A 14,536-nucleotide genomic window follows, 5' to 3' on the forward strand; every position below is an offset into this window, starting at 1 on the left:
CAATCCAATACACTTCATGGCGAACTCATCATAGCGTGGGAGTCTTAGAGTTAGGGGAAGAGCTCTAGAAGCTTTTAAGTGCTTGAGCCAGCCATGCTCATCAATTTTGAGGCTTTGATTTCTGACAGTCTCAGTAGCAACAGATTTATTATTGTTTTCATGAGACCATTTCTTTATAGCTGTCCTCTCTTGGTTACGTTCAACATGAATCAATAAGTCAGACTTTTTTCCTCCTCTTGTGTGTGTGCTCAGTTGCTTCAGCTGTGTCCAACTCTTTGCAGTTCTGTGGACTGTAGCCACTAGGCACCTCTGTGTGTGGGATTCTCCAGGCAAGAATACTGGATTGAGTTGCCATGCTCTCCTCCAGGATATCTTCCTGACTGAGGGATCAAACTCATGTCTCCTGAATCTTCTGCATTGCAGGCAGATTCTTTAACAATGAGTCACTGGGGAAGCCCCCTTTACCTCCTTAGTAAATATATCAAAATTATCCATTTCTCCATGCTGCATTGCCAGCCTCCTCGTTATAGTCACTGTTGCTATTCCCCTGGGCTATATTATAGTTTGATAATTTATCACTCACATCTCCTCTTGCTTCTGCTCTAATCATCACATACATTGAAAGAAGTAATTTCCCCGCAGGAATTTATTCACCATGTCACTTCTACTAGAGCTTGTGATTCCAAGCATTCCCTTTTCCTGTGGGCTACTCATCACATATGCAGGTCAAGAAGCAACAGTTAGAACTGGACATGGAACAACAGACAGGTTCCAAATCGGGAAAGGAGTTCATTAAGAATGTATATTGTCACCCTGATTATTTAACATATGCAGAGTACATCATGTGAAATGCTGGGCTGGATGAAGCACACACTGGAATCAAGATTGAAGGAGCAATATCAATAACCTCAGATACACAGATAACACCCCCCTTATGGCAGAAAGTGAAGAACTAAACAGTTCTTGATGAAAGTGAAAGAAGAGAGTAAAAAAGCTGGCTTAAAACTTAACATTCAGAAAACTAAGATCATGGCATCTGGTACCATCACTTCTTGGGAAATAGATGGGAAAACAATGGAAACAGTGACAGACTTTATTTTGGGAGGCTCAAAAATCCCTGTAGATGGTGATTGCAGCCATGAAATTAAAAGAACACCAATACAGTATACTAATGCATATATATGGAATTTTAAAAGATGGTAACGATAACCCTATATGCAAAACAGAAAAAGAGACACAGATGTATAGAACAGACTTTTGGACTCTGTGGGAGAAGGTGAGGGTGGGATGTTCTGAGAGAATAGCATTGAAACAAGTATACTATCAAGTGTGAAACAGACCAGCCCAGGTTGGATGCATGAGACAAGTGCTCAGGGCTGATGCACTGGGAAGACCCAGAGGGATGAGATGGGGAGGGAGGTGGGAGGGGGGATCGGGATGGGGAACACATGTAAATCCGTGGCTGATTCATGTCAAAGTATGGCAAAAACCACTACAATATTGTAAAGTAATTAGCCTCCAACTAATAAAAATAAATGAAAAAAATAAAATCCTGAAGTGAAAGGAGCTAAAAAAAATTAAAAAAATAAAAAAACATGTGTTAAATGATTAATGTTTAATTAAACATTAATGATTAATGTTATATCCTGTATCTAATATAAAGCCCCACAGGTCTGGCCATTATCTAATATCAGTGCATGTCTCTAGATCCATCCTACTATAGTCACATTGAGCCTCTTTCATTTGCCTGGAAGGTTTTCCCACCTCAAGATATTCCAAAGCATGTTAACTTCTACTTGAAATCCTCTCTCTATAGTTCTTTTTTAATTTTTAATTGAAGTATAATTGGTTTACAATGTTGTGTTAGTTTCTGCTATCCAGCAAAGTGAATTGGCCACACATATACATGTATCTGCTCTTCCTTGAATTTCCTTCTCATTTAGGTCACCACAGAGGTTTGAGTAGAGTTCCCGGTGTTATACAGTTCGTTCTCATTAGTTATCTATTTTATGCACAGTAGTGTATATATTCCAATCCCCAACCTATGGTTCCTGATATAATAGCTTCTCCTCATCTTTCAATAGAGGATGAAATGTAACTTTCTCAGATTTCTATCATCTGACCTCCTTTGTGATTTGGTAAGTCTGCTTTATGATTCTAAATTATTGATAAATTTTTTAATATTTTTCATATTATTTTTCATAATAATAATTCATATTTGTCTGTTATATATGTATAATTCCCCCCAGTAAAAATATTTTATTTGCCAACATATATTCAGAATCTAACAGAGTCTCAAGCACAAAAGAATTTAATAAATACTCTAACCAGGAGGTTTCTGCAGTAAAGCGCCTGCCTGCAGTACAGGAGACCTGGGTTCAATCCCTGGGTCAGGAAGAACCATGAGAGAAGAAAATGGCAACCCACTTCAGCATTCTTGCCTGGAAAATCCCATGGACAGAGGAGTCTGGTGGGCTACAGTCCATAGGGTCATTAAAGAGTCAGACATGACTGAGCAACTAAATAACAACAAAAAAGAAATAACAAATGATAATCACGTAAGAACACATGTAGTTAGGTTCAGGATTTTCCTCACCAAATAATATAGGATGCACATTATCTCAAGTTTGATTGGTCAAATCTAGATAACAGGTCACAGTTGAAATATTTAAACCCAAATAATTTTCAAAGAAGTTACAGCAAATACGTTAGCCATATAAAAAAATACATCCAACATTAAGGCAGATAAATTCTGTTGAACTTTTCAACACAAGTTGAGTTGGGGGGAAAGTGCATATTTAGTTAACTGAATATGAAAGCTAGCTGTGTAGGGTTTTTAGCTATAAACCAGTTCTGTATTTTGAGAAATAGTATTTATTCTGAATAGTTTATCTGAGGCCTTTCTTTCTAGCAGATTTAGATGACAATACTTGCTATTTCTTAATGCCATTTGGAATCCATAGAATATCCCTTTTAAGAGCATTGGCTGTAGATTCAGACATACTAGGATTTAATCTCATTTCTATACTAAAAATGGGCTTCCCTGGTGGCTCAGACAGTAAAGAATCTGCCTGCAATGCAAGAGACCTGTGTTGGATCCCTGGGTTGGGAAGAGCCCTTGGAGAAGGGAATGGCTAACTACTCCAGTATTCTTATCTGGTAAATCCCATGGACAGAGGAGCCTGGTGGGCTACAGTCCATGTGGTCATATAGAATCAGACAGGACTGAGCGACTAACACTTTCTTTCAATTTCTGTGAAATAAGGTAAGAATGCTTGCAGCATTTTCATCATCACATCCAATTTCTAACCATAACTATTGCCCTCTGCACGAACACACCTAAACTTTTACTTCTTTGTAAAGACCCAGATAGAGGAGTAGATTATGAGTCAGTTAGTCAAGTTCCTAGAATGCCAGGTTACAAATGGTACTGTTTCTCTGGGTTTCCAAATACTACTGAGAGTGTAGAAAACTGATTTTATCAGAACACATCTCAAGTTTGAATCCTCTGTGCCAGAAAATGTTAAATTTTTCTTTTTATTTTTATACGTACTTTATTGCTTAAATTCCTCTGCATAAAGAATACAAACGTGATATACACTTTGCTTAGCCATCTGATGCCTGCCAAAGAGCCTTCTGAATAAAGCGTCCAGCAAATTGCCAGGTTTTGTTGAGGTTGAGGGGAATATACAAATTTAGGGCGAAAAGGGCATTTCTAGGGACAACAAATTAAGAGGGTACTGACACCAATGGTCCTATTCTACCCTTCTCTTGCTATGCCATATTGTAAATTTATTATGAAAACACCATTTATTAAGATATTATAGCACTGAGGAATTTTTATAAACTATATTCTTATCTCTAGATATAATGTGTAGTAAATATATTTGTGCTATGATATAGGCATATCAGTTCAGTTCAGTCGCTCAGTCGTGTCCAACTCTTTGTGACCCCATGGACTGCAGCATGCCAGGCTTCCCTATCCGTCACCAACTCCGGGAGCCTACTCAAACTCATGTCTGTCAGTGATGCCATCCAACCATCTCATCCTCTGTCATCCCCTTCTCCTCCTGCCTTCAATCTTTCCCAGCATCAGTTCTTTACATCAGGTGGCCAAATTATATATAAATATTATTTTTATTCATATTTACATATCTGATCCTTCTTAGTAATTTTGTTTATTTTATAAGTATGTGCTGCTGCTAAGTCGCTTCAGTCGTGTCCGACTCTGTGCAACCCCATAGATGGCAGCCCACCAGGCTCCGCCGTCCCTAGAATTCTTCAGGCAAGAACACTGGAGAGGGATGCCATTTCCTTCTCCAATGCATGAAAGTGAAAAGTGAAAGTGAAGTCTCTTAGTCGTGTCCAACTCTTTGTGACCCCATGGACTGCAGCCTACCAGACTCTCCTGTCCATGGAATTTTCCAGGCAAGAGTACTGGAGTGGGTTGCCATGCTAAGCACATCCAAACTTCCGGCCACTCTGCTTGTTCTTATTCTCATGCTTTTTGAGAATAAATATATTCTATAAACTCAGAAGATACTTTTTTAAACATTTGCTTGATTAAACTTGTGAAACATTTTTTTTAGCAAATACACTGAAACATCATTAAACTATTTGGGTGGTTGTTGTTACAAGGCTGTCTAAGCACATAAGTTTTGTGGGGAAAAATATTCACCAAAGTTTCACTACATATACTATCAGGCCATTTGTTTATTTTTTGCTACTCCTTGTTTGTTTTCATTTATAAGTAACCATCTAAGCAAACTAGAGCAGGCTTATAAGATATGCATTATAAATTAAAGTCATCTGTTTGAATCTCCAAATATTTAGATCAAGGCAATATTCTCTCTTGACATATGCAGATAGAGCAAAATTGTCTTCCTGTGCTCATCATGAGCCCTGCTTTGCAAATGAGAACTGTATGCTTTAAAATGAATACAATTGTGACCTTAAAATTACAAACTGTTAGCTTCAAGAGCTATAATTATAACCTCTTTATAAGGCTCTTGAATAACCTCTTTAAAGTCCTCAGCATTTCTGGGCATTATCCAGATAGCCAACTAAAAATGTCATACGCAGGGGTAGGGAAATAAAATGCTGTTAAAACCTTGGCCGTAAGGATGGGAAACATTGGCTACACTGAATAACCTTACATGTCCTTAGTACAATCACCTTAGAAAGTCCCCTTCTTAAATGCATAATAAAGAAAATGTTCCATTTTCATTATTGTTAATTTGTGTTGATTCATCATTGCACTGCTTTTGAGGGTTTTGGTACACTAATTGAAGTCATAGAATTATAGAAATTAAAATTGTTAAAAGCCCATCAACCCATCTTACTCAATTCATTAGTGAAGGATTATTTGGTGTGACTTATTCTTAGTGCTTAGTCAAATTTTAAATGAGTTCAGCAATAGTGTTTTTAGGAAACGACCTCAATGATAAGAAAGCTTGGGACATGCATTTTCATCATTATCACTTAAAAAAAAAAAAAAAAAGTGTTTAGCCACATCCTAGCCATTTTAGCATCAAAAAAGTGAGTCCATTTTTTCCAGTATTTGAAATTCCCTCCTAAAACATGGCAATGCTGTATAGTATGCATGTGTGCTAAGTCACTTCAGTTGTGTCTGACTCTTTGCAACTCTGAGCTATAGCCTGCCAGGCTCCTGTGTCCATAGGATTCTCCTGGCAGGAAGACTGGAGTGGGTTGCCCTGCCCTCCTCCAGGGGGTCTTCCAGACCCAGTGATCCAACCCATGTCTCTTGCATTACAGGCAGATTCTTTACTGCTGAACTACAGAGAAGTCCCATGCTATAGATATTTAGTACTAAATGCTTAAGACAGGTTAAGAAACATTACTGGAGTAGTGAGGACTATGTACATTTTAATTTACTTCCAGGAAAAAAAAAAGATGCAGTGTTTAGAATGTAGAATATAATATCAAGAAACTTATTGTGGGAGAACTTAACTTTTCTTAAGTCCCACCATGACTTTTTGAAATACCTGACCTAACTCGAGATCTTTCCATTACTGTTTCCTCGCCTTCAGTTAACTAACAATCTCCATAATCCATCATTTCACTTATTCATTCAGGCAATTCTTCATGTCTATTTTTGGATTTTTTTTAAGGTCACAGAATATTCAAAATATTTCAGCACAATCACCATAGGTTAATTTTCTGTAGATGACATATTCAAGAACATCTTCTTCAGTAAGATGGAAGTTGAATAAATCCCTTGATCCCTCATCAAACTCTAAGTCAGTCTATGTTGATGAATATTCTGTTACAAACAATTGTGTCTGTTTCCTAGATTTAGCATGGTGTCTGAAACAGGGAAAAGGAGAATTACTCTTAAATCCAGCTGCAATCAATCATCTTAGAATACACTCTGGTCCCTATGAGTGACACAGCAGAATAATTAAAGTCCTCCTCTGTCAGAAACTGAATATATTCAGAAACATTTTAGATAGAAATAGACTTTTTAACTTTTAATTTTCAATTGTTCCTAATGAATTCCCATAACTATGATTTAATTCATCTAATTTTTTATTCTTTCTGACAGACGTGAAACCCTTCGAGCAATAAGAAATTCTTTTTTTCCATTTTTATTTCCCCCTGCTCACACATTTTATTATATTTATGTCATGTACTAATGGTTTTGAAAGAATCATGCATTTGGGGATGTTCTTCTCAATGTCTCTCCACTACTCACATGTATCTACCTTTAGATATAAACTAATCTTGATGCTGTTTAAAAATTAATTTGATAGTGTTCATTCCAAAGTAAATTAATTTTTACAAGCATCTTCTATCTAATGCCATCATTCTCATGATCAGTGTATTAAAATTCAAAATCATCTCTATACCAATTCATTTCTCTCTTACAGTCAGCTACCTCATTCTTTTTATCTCCTCTTTTTCAATGATTCTAACTCTAAACCATTTAGTTGAATAACTTTTTTTTCCTTTTGATGTAATTTAATTTTCCTTTTTTTTTTTTCTAAAGCTACTTTGAAGAAACGTAGGAAAAACAGTTTCTTACTTTGGTTGAAAATAGGTTCTCTTTCACCTCTCAAATATCCTAAAACCATTAAACGATTAACTCAGTAGTAACCTCATCACAGTATCTGATCATTCACTCCTTTCAAATTTTTAAGTTTAGCTATTCAAGGGAAATTAACATTTAATGAATTTCAGATAAAAGTAAATTTTTGTGAAACATGGAAACTCAGTGTAAGCAGGAGTGAATGAGAAGTTTTGACAGAGGGTTCTGAATGCACCCTTTAATACGGAGGATGATTTAGATCGCCTAAGAACAAAGAAGCAGAGGAAAATGCCTGAAATGCAACTGCTGACAAAGGAAAATGTTGTTTAATTCACACATGTCCTTAAGGATGCTTATTAGTACCCTGTAAATATTTCATTAAGTGGTGACTGAGCAGTTAGTATATGTAACAGACTAAGCTATTATACAAAACCATTTCCTTTAACATTAAGTGAATGCGTATATAAGGTTTCTATTGAGATATTCAATAGTTTCTATGCAATGAATAGTTCCTTCAAATTTTTACAATCTATTTAAAGAAGGAAACAGTAACCACCAAGAGCACAATTGTAATTCAAGAGTTTAATAATAGAATATCTCATAAAGAAGACTGTGACTAAGTCAGAAGTGATTTACATAGACACTGTGATCCCATGGACTGTAGCCCACCAGGCTCCTTTGTCCATGGATTCCCAGTCAAGAATACTGGAGTGGGTTGTCGTTTCCTTCTCCGGGGATCTTCCCCATCCAGGGATCAAACACAGGTTGTCTGCATTGCAGGCAGATTCTTTACCAACTGAGCTACTAGGGAAGCCCATTTTCATACACTATTGAGGGCTTTCCTGGTGGCTCAGTTATAAAAAATCTGTCTGCAATGCAGGAGACCTGGGTTCAAACCCTGGGTCGGGAATATCCCCTGGAGGAGGACATAGCAACCCACTCTGGTACTCTTGCTTGGAGAAGTCTGTGGATGGAGGAGCCTGGCGGGCTCACAGGCTCACATAGAGTCGAGCACGACTAAAACGAGTAAGCAGCAGCAGCCTAGACCATTGAATGATACAAGCAGCATAAGGCTAGCCATCTACTGAATTTTATGTCCTTGAATCTCTCATCTATAAAATCCTAATAATATACAATACAGAGTTAGGGGACAATTTTAGGGAGTAAATACCTTACATTATTATAACTTGTATGTATAATAAAAAAAAAAAAAACCTCAGAAAATATTCGGAGCTATACAAAAGCAGTGAACTTGTTTTTTCAAAAGACTATTATTGTTTTGAGCAGTGATTCCCAAGGACAACTTAATCCCCCGGAGAACATTTAGCAACATCTGAAAGTAATTTTCATCTTCACAGCTTGGTAGAGAAACTACTGGTATCTCATGGGTAGAGATTGGGGATACTGTAAAACATCCAAGGTACAAGAACAGCCCCTTCCCACAGCATTGAATTATCTAGCCCCAAATTGGCTCTTCTATTGAGGCTGAGAAACCTTGGTTGAGAGCATTTAGGAAGCGACTCATGAGTAATATATACAAGTGCATGAATCTTAAAGAATGGACCTTAAAGTGGAGGTGTTCTTAGAGGGAGAGAAAAAGCAAGTGATAATGTACAGTAGTCCACGCTTATCCATAGTTTCACTTTCTGTGGTTGCATTGCCTGTATTCAATCACAGTCTGAACATATTAAATAGGAAACTCCAGAAATAGACAATTTGTAAGATTTGAACAGCACACCATTCTGAGTACCATGATGAAATCTCCTGTAGCTTCATTTGGCTCCACCCAGGAAATGAATCACCCCTTAATCCCCAAATCACTCCGATTAGTCACTTAGTAGCTGCTTTGGTTATCAGATTGCATGTCATAGTATCTCAGTGCTTGGGTTCAAGAGACCCTTATTTTACTTTATAGTGGCTCCAAAGCTCAAGAAAAGTGATGTTGGCAATTCAGAGATGTCAGAGACAGGCTGTAAAGTGCAAAGGTAAAAGTTTTCCTCTTAATAAGGAAAGAAAAAATTATATTCTGAGGTTGTTCATCTCTACATAAGAATAGATCTCCTTCATTCACATAAAATTATGAAGGAAAAAAATTTGCAAAAGTTGTAGCTGCAGTGTTGTAAGTGTTTAAAGATTGAAAGGCATTAAATTTAAACAATAAGATATTTTGGAAGAGAAAGACAACATTCACATAACTATCATTACAGCATATTGCTATCACTGTTCTATTTTTATTAGTTATGGTTGTTAGTCTTTTGTTGCACCTAATGCTGCAGTCCATTGGGTTGCAGAGTTGGACATGATTAGCAACTGAACAATAACAAAAATTTATAAATTAAACTTTATCACAGGTATATAATAGTTATATATCACAGGTATGTATATAAACTTTATCATGTGTGTGCCGAGTCGCTTCAGTCTCTTTGCTGCCCTTTGGACTGTAGCCCACCAGGCTCCTGGAATTTTCCAGGCAAGAATACTGGAGTGGATTGCCATGTCCTCCTCCAGGGGATCTTCCTGACCCAGGGATCTAACGCGGGTCTCCCATGTCTCTTGCATTGGCAGGTGGGTTCTTTAATTAGTGCCTCCAGGGAAACTTTATCGTAGACATAGGGAAAACACAGTATAAAAACCAGTTTGACCATATCCATGGTTTTAAGCATTCACTGGGGGTCCTAGGAAGTATCCTCAGCAGATATGGGGGAACTACTGTAGTTTCTAGAAGGAAGCTTGTTTTCAAAAATGGATTTGAAAGGCAACAATAGAGCAATGAGGTAAAGCAAGTTTGTTGGTTTAAATGTAAGCAGGTCTTTAATAAACAAATTGTGATTGAGAGAATAATTATATAGTTAACATGGAGAAATTTAAGACTAGTAGAATTTGGGAACTTTTATATATGTAAAGGTAAGCAAATATTGAGACAGAAAAGAAGAAAAATAAGGAAAATAGAAGATTGTTATAGTATATCCTATAATAAAAACCTAGCAATGAAAAAACTGAATGGAAAAAGTAGTTGAAAATATGAAATTGCCGAAGATTATAGGATGGGTGGACTGAGCCCCAAAGGAAAACATCACTAGTTTACTTCAGAAAAGAATATTCACTACTTTGGGCACTAGAACATTGTAATGTGTATTGATTGTCTAGAAAATTCCATATATTACGACTATCTTGCTGAGGAACTGACACTTTACTTCTCAGAGATTTTCATTTCAATAAGGTAAACAATGCATAATATCTATTCTATGATGTGCATGATACCACAAGAGTTAAAAGAACTCCATGGTTAAGTAAGTATTTTTGAGAGGAAAGAAAATTACAACTGTCTTAAATTAGCAAGAATTCATTAACTCTGAGACTCATATAGATAACTATTTCTAACACTTTTGGCTAACTTCTGCCTCCCCAGAGGTAAAGAAACTGTAGGATTTTCTCTCCTCTGATGGTAGGCTGCAGAATATTTGGGGTTGGTGCATTAATTTTTCTTTTTCCCTTGGCAGTTCAAACAACCATGTTATTCCTGCCTTACATCCCACAACCCAGACAAGAGCTGGGACTAAGCATTCTTGGCTCTCATATTCTCACAATACTCTGAAAATAATATCCTCAGCCTTGGCCATTCAAGTCTACAACCCCACCCCATCCCACAGTCCTGAAACACTTGCTTTCTTGCCAGACACTACTCTTCTCAAACCACAGCTTAAAGGATTTTTATCTTGGCAGTGAAAAATATTATGTGGGAGGCAAGGAGAAAATTGTTCTGTCACATAATATGTACTTTCAAATCTTCCAGTCTTCACCAATTAAAGGCTTTTGATATTAAAGCCCCATATAAAAAGGGGCAACCTCTTGCTCTGTGAGAGATTCTGTATACCTCCTAAGACAAAAGGAGACAGGTGTTCTTGGGGAGGAGATGACAGGGGCGCTAACTGTGAATACCTTATACAACACCTCACCCAGACACCTATACCATCAATTTGAATGAGATCCAGCATTCCTGACTCCTTTTAGGAATGCTATCATAAAGGTCAGGGGAAAAGACATTTAAGTTATTAAATGCTTTGCTGCTTCCTGGTAGGTTCTGTCAGAGAAAGTCATTTAGTAAGAGTTTAAATAGTTTATCTCAGTTTCTTTATATTACCATTTATGCCAATCACCTTGTCATTCTTCCATTTTACCAAGTTGGGAATGTGTTAAGTCTTTCATAATTTTTATCTTACTCCATTGTGTAGTTTTCATGTCCTTCTGGTACTTTCCTTATATCTTTGTTTTGTTCTAATTCCTCCAGTTTTTTATATCCCTACTCAAGATAAAGATTTTTCAATCTTTGTTCTCTCCTAGTCTACCATGCAAAATAGGAACCAACCAATAAAGTGGATGTAACTTGAACGTTCATCATGGTAAATAGATGGAGAAACAGTGGAAACAGTGACAGACTTTATTATTTTGGGCTCCAAAATCACTGCAGATGGTGACTGCAGCCATGAAATTAAAACACGCTTGCTTCTTGGAAGAAAAGTTATGACCAACATAGACAGCATATTAAAAAGCAGAGACATTACTTTGCTAACAAAGGTCAATCTAATCAAAGCTTTGGTTTTTCCAGTAGTAAGGTATGGGTGTGAGAGTTGGACTATAAAGAAAGCTGAGCACCAAAGAATTGATGCTTTTGAACTGTGGTGTTGGAGAAAGCTCTTGAGAGTCCCTTGGACTGCAAGGAGATCCAACCAGTCCATCCTAAAGGAAATCAGTCCTGAATATTCATTGGAAGGACTGATGTTGAAGCTGAAACTCCAATACTTTGGCCGCCTGATGCGAAGAACTGACTCATTTGAAAAGACCCTGATGCTGGGCAAGGTTGAAGGTGGTAGGAGAAAGGGATGACAGAGAATGAGATCATTGAATGACATCACTGGCTTAATGGACATGAGTTTGAGTAAGCTCCTGGAGTTGGCGATGGACAGGGAGGCCTGGCATGCTGCAGTCCATGGGGTCGTAGAGTCAGACACAACTGAGCGACTGAACTGAACTGAACTGAATATTAATATATTCTTATTTATGATGTTTCCAGTCAGTACACAGTAGATTTGTTGTTGTTGTTCAGACACTAAGTTGCATCCAACTCTTAGCAACCCTATGGAATGCAGCATGGCAGTCTCCTCTCTCCTTCACTCTCTCCTGGAGTTTGCTCAGATGCCTGTCCATTGAGTCAATGGTGCTGTCTAACCATACCATCCTCTGCTGCCCCCTTCTTTTTGGGTTTCAATCTTTCCCAGCATCAGGGTCTTTTCCAAAGAGTTGGCTCTTCGTATCAGGTGGCCAAAGTATTGGAGCTTCAGCTTCAGCATCAGTCCTTCTAATGAATATTCAGTGTTACTTGTCTTTAGGATTGACTGGTTTGATCCCTTGCAGTCCATTGGACTCTCACGAGTCTTCTACAGCACCACAAATTAGTGAATATAATTACATGTGTGTGTAAAACACTATTTTTGTAAGAGTAAAAGTAATTAAACAGAAAATTTCTTCTTTACTTGACAGAAAAAGCTTTAATTAACCTGTATTCAAAGAAATTTGCTACTTCAAGAGGGTATTTGTAATTCTTTGTAGTGACATCCTACCTTATAAATTCTTACAGAGAATTTCCCATATTGCTAGTCTCCACTTTTCCAGCCTCTCTTGTTGCTAGGGTAAGGGCAAGGGACTTTATGCTTCACCCACAAAGGTTTGTTGACACCTGGGTGTGGAGTGGCAGTCATTTTAGCAGCAAAATTCCATGGCCAACTCAGCAGCAGTGTAGAGACACAAGCTTCAGTGAACTGCGCTGTGGTGACTCAGTGTGAGATTGCTGCCCTGCAGGGGTGTCCTGGGCTATTATTACTGGGATGCAGTCTTCATCATCAGATTGTGAGCCTTCTCAGAGATGACGTGGGCTATCTGTAATTACTTATTAGATTGATTTTCTGTGTTGCCAACAATGATGGATGCAGTAACTCATCAAACTCAGTTCACTGGCAGCAACAAATAATCCAATATGTCGATATGAATTAAAAAATTGACTAGGAGGCCCAGGGAATAGAAAGGGATAAGAACTTAATGGCTTCTTATAGCACAAAAAAGTGAGCAAAAATCCTTATTTCTTAATCAAAACTTCATTTATATAAAACATACTTTTATAATGTATTTATAATGTATAATCTATTTCCCATCTTTCTGACATCTAAAACTTGTCCAGATATAAAAGGAATATCTTTATTTTTGTAGTCTACTAATCTGTATGGAAAATACTAAAATAAAAAACCAAAATGTATCTTTCTGTGATAAAAATGTATATATACATAGATATATAGAGAAATTAGGTACAAGACTAATACCATTGCCATTGTTACTGCTTTTATTCTTATCATTAAGTATAAAACCTCCTGGTGATCTCTCATCCTAAATAAAATTTTGTTCATTTTAAGTCCTTTTTCACAATAATACACAAAACCAGCATAAATTTTTTTTTTAATTTCTCTCTAGGAAGTTCTTTATTTTGTTATCAGTGTTGTAAAAAACAACAGCCGTTTTAAGAATCTAGTATCACATAATGTGAATTTAATAGACTTTATAGAAACCAACCAAGGGGCCTACTATAATTCTAAACAACTCTTTTTTTAAACATTTGAAATAATTGTTTTAGTTCCAAACAACCAACTCGTATGTGAATTTTTGTAACATAAGTATTTGAAAACTGAATTTATTAATTTTCTTTTGAAATAATATGAAGCAAATGTGATTAGAAAATGTCCTAATTGAAGATGAGAAATAAATTTTAAATAGTAGAAAGAGTGAATGTTTAAAAATAGATTTTCAGATGGAAAAATTTGCTTCCACTTTACTTGGTGGTTTTTGAGAAACATCATGCAAGTTGCATTTATAAAAACTATGGAAATAAAATCACAAAATATCAAATAATTTTTCAATCAGTTCAGTTCAGTCGCTCAGTCATGTCCGACTCTTTGCAACCCCATGGACTGCAGCAGGTCAGGCCTCCCTGTCTGTCACCAACTCCCAAAGTTTACTCAAATGCATGTCCATCGAGTAAAAAAAATAAACTTCTATTTAATTTAAAACAAAGAAAATAAGTTGTGTGATGAAATCAGCAAAGAAAAATCATGCCTCTGAATCTATCCATAAACCTATAGTGTCAGCAGATATACAAGTCTACTCTGCAGCTATCTGAATCAGTGACTCATTAAGAACCTTTTAAGAAGAAATCAATGTATTTTAAACTCCCTCTACACTGAAAATACATAGGGACTCAACAGGCACTTAGAATAAATTTCCTCCATAAACACTGTTATTTACATATTTGCTGGGCACCATGTCATTTATTTCAATCTTTTCCTACTGCCAATTCTTAATGAAGAGAAAAATTCCACAGATTCTGTATTTGGGTATACTTTTCTTACTTATTTTTCATAGTTTTTAACCTTGATTTTTGAAGAG

Source organism: Dama dama, chromosome 32, assembly GCF_033118175.1.
Source record: "Dama dama isolate Ldn47 chromosome 32, ASM3311817v1, whole genome shotgun sequence".
Lineage (NCBI taxonomy): Eukaryota > Metazoa > Chordata > Mammalia > Artiodactyla > Cervidae > Dama > Dama dama.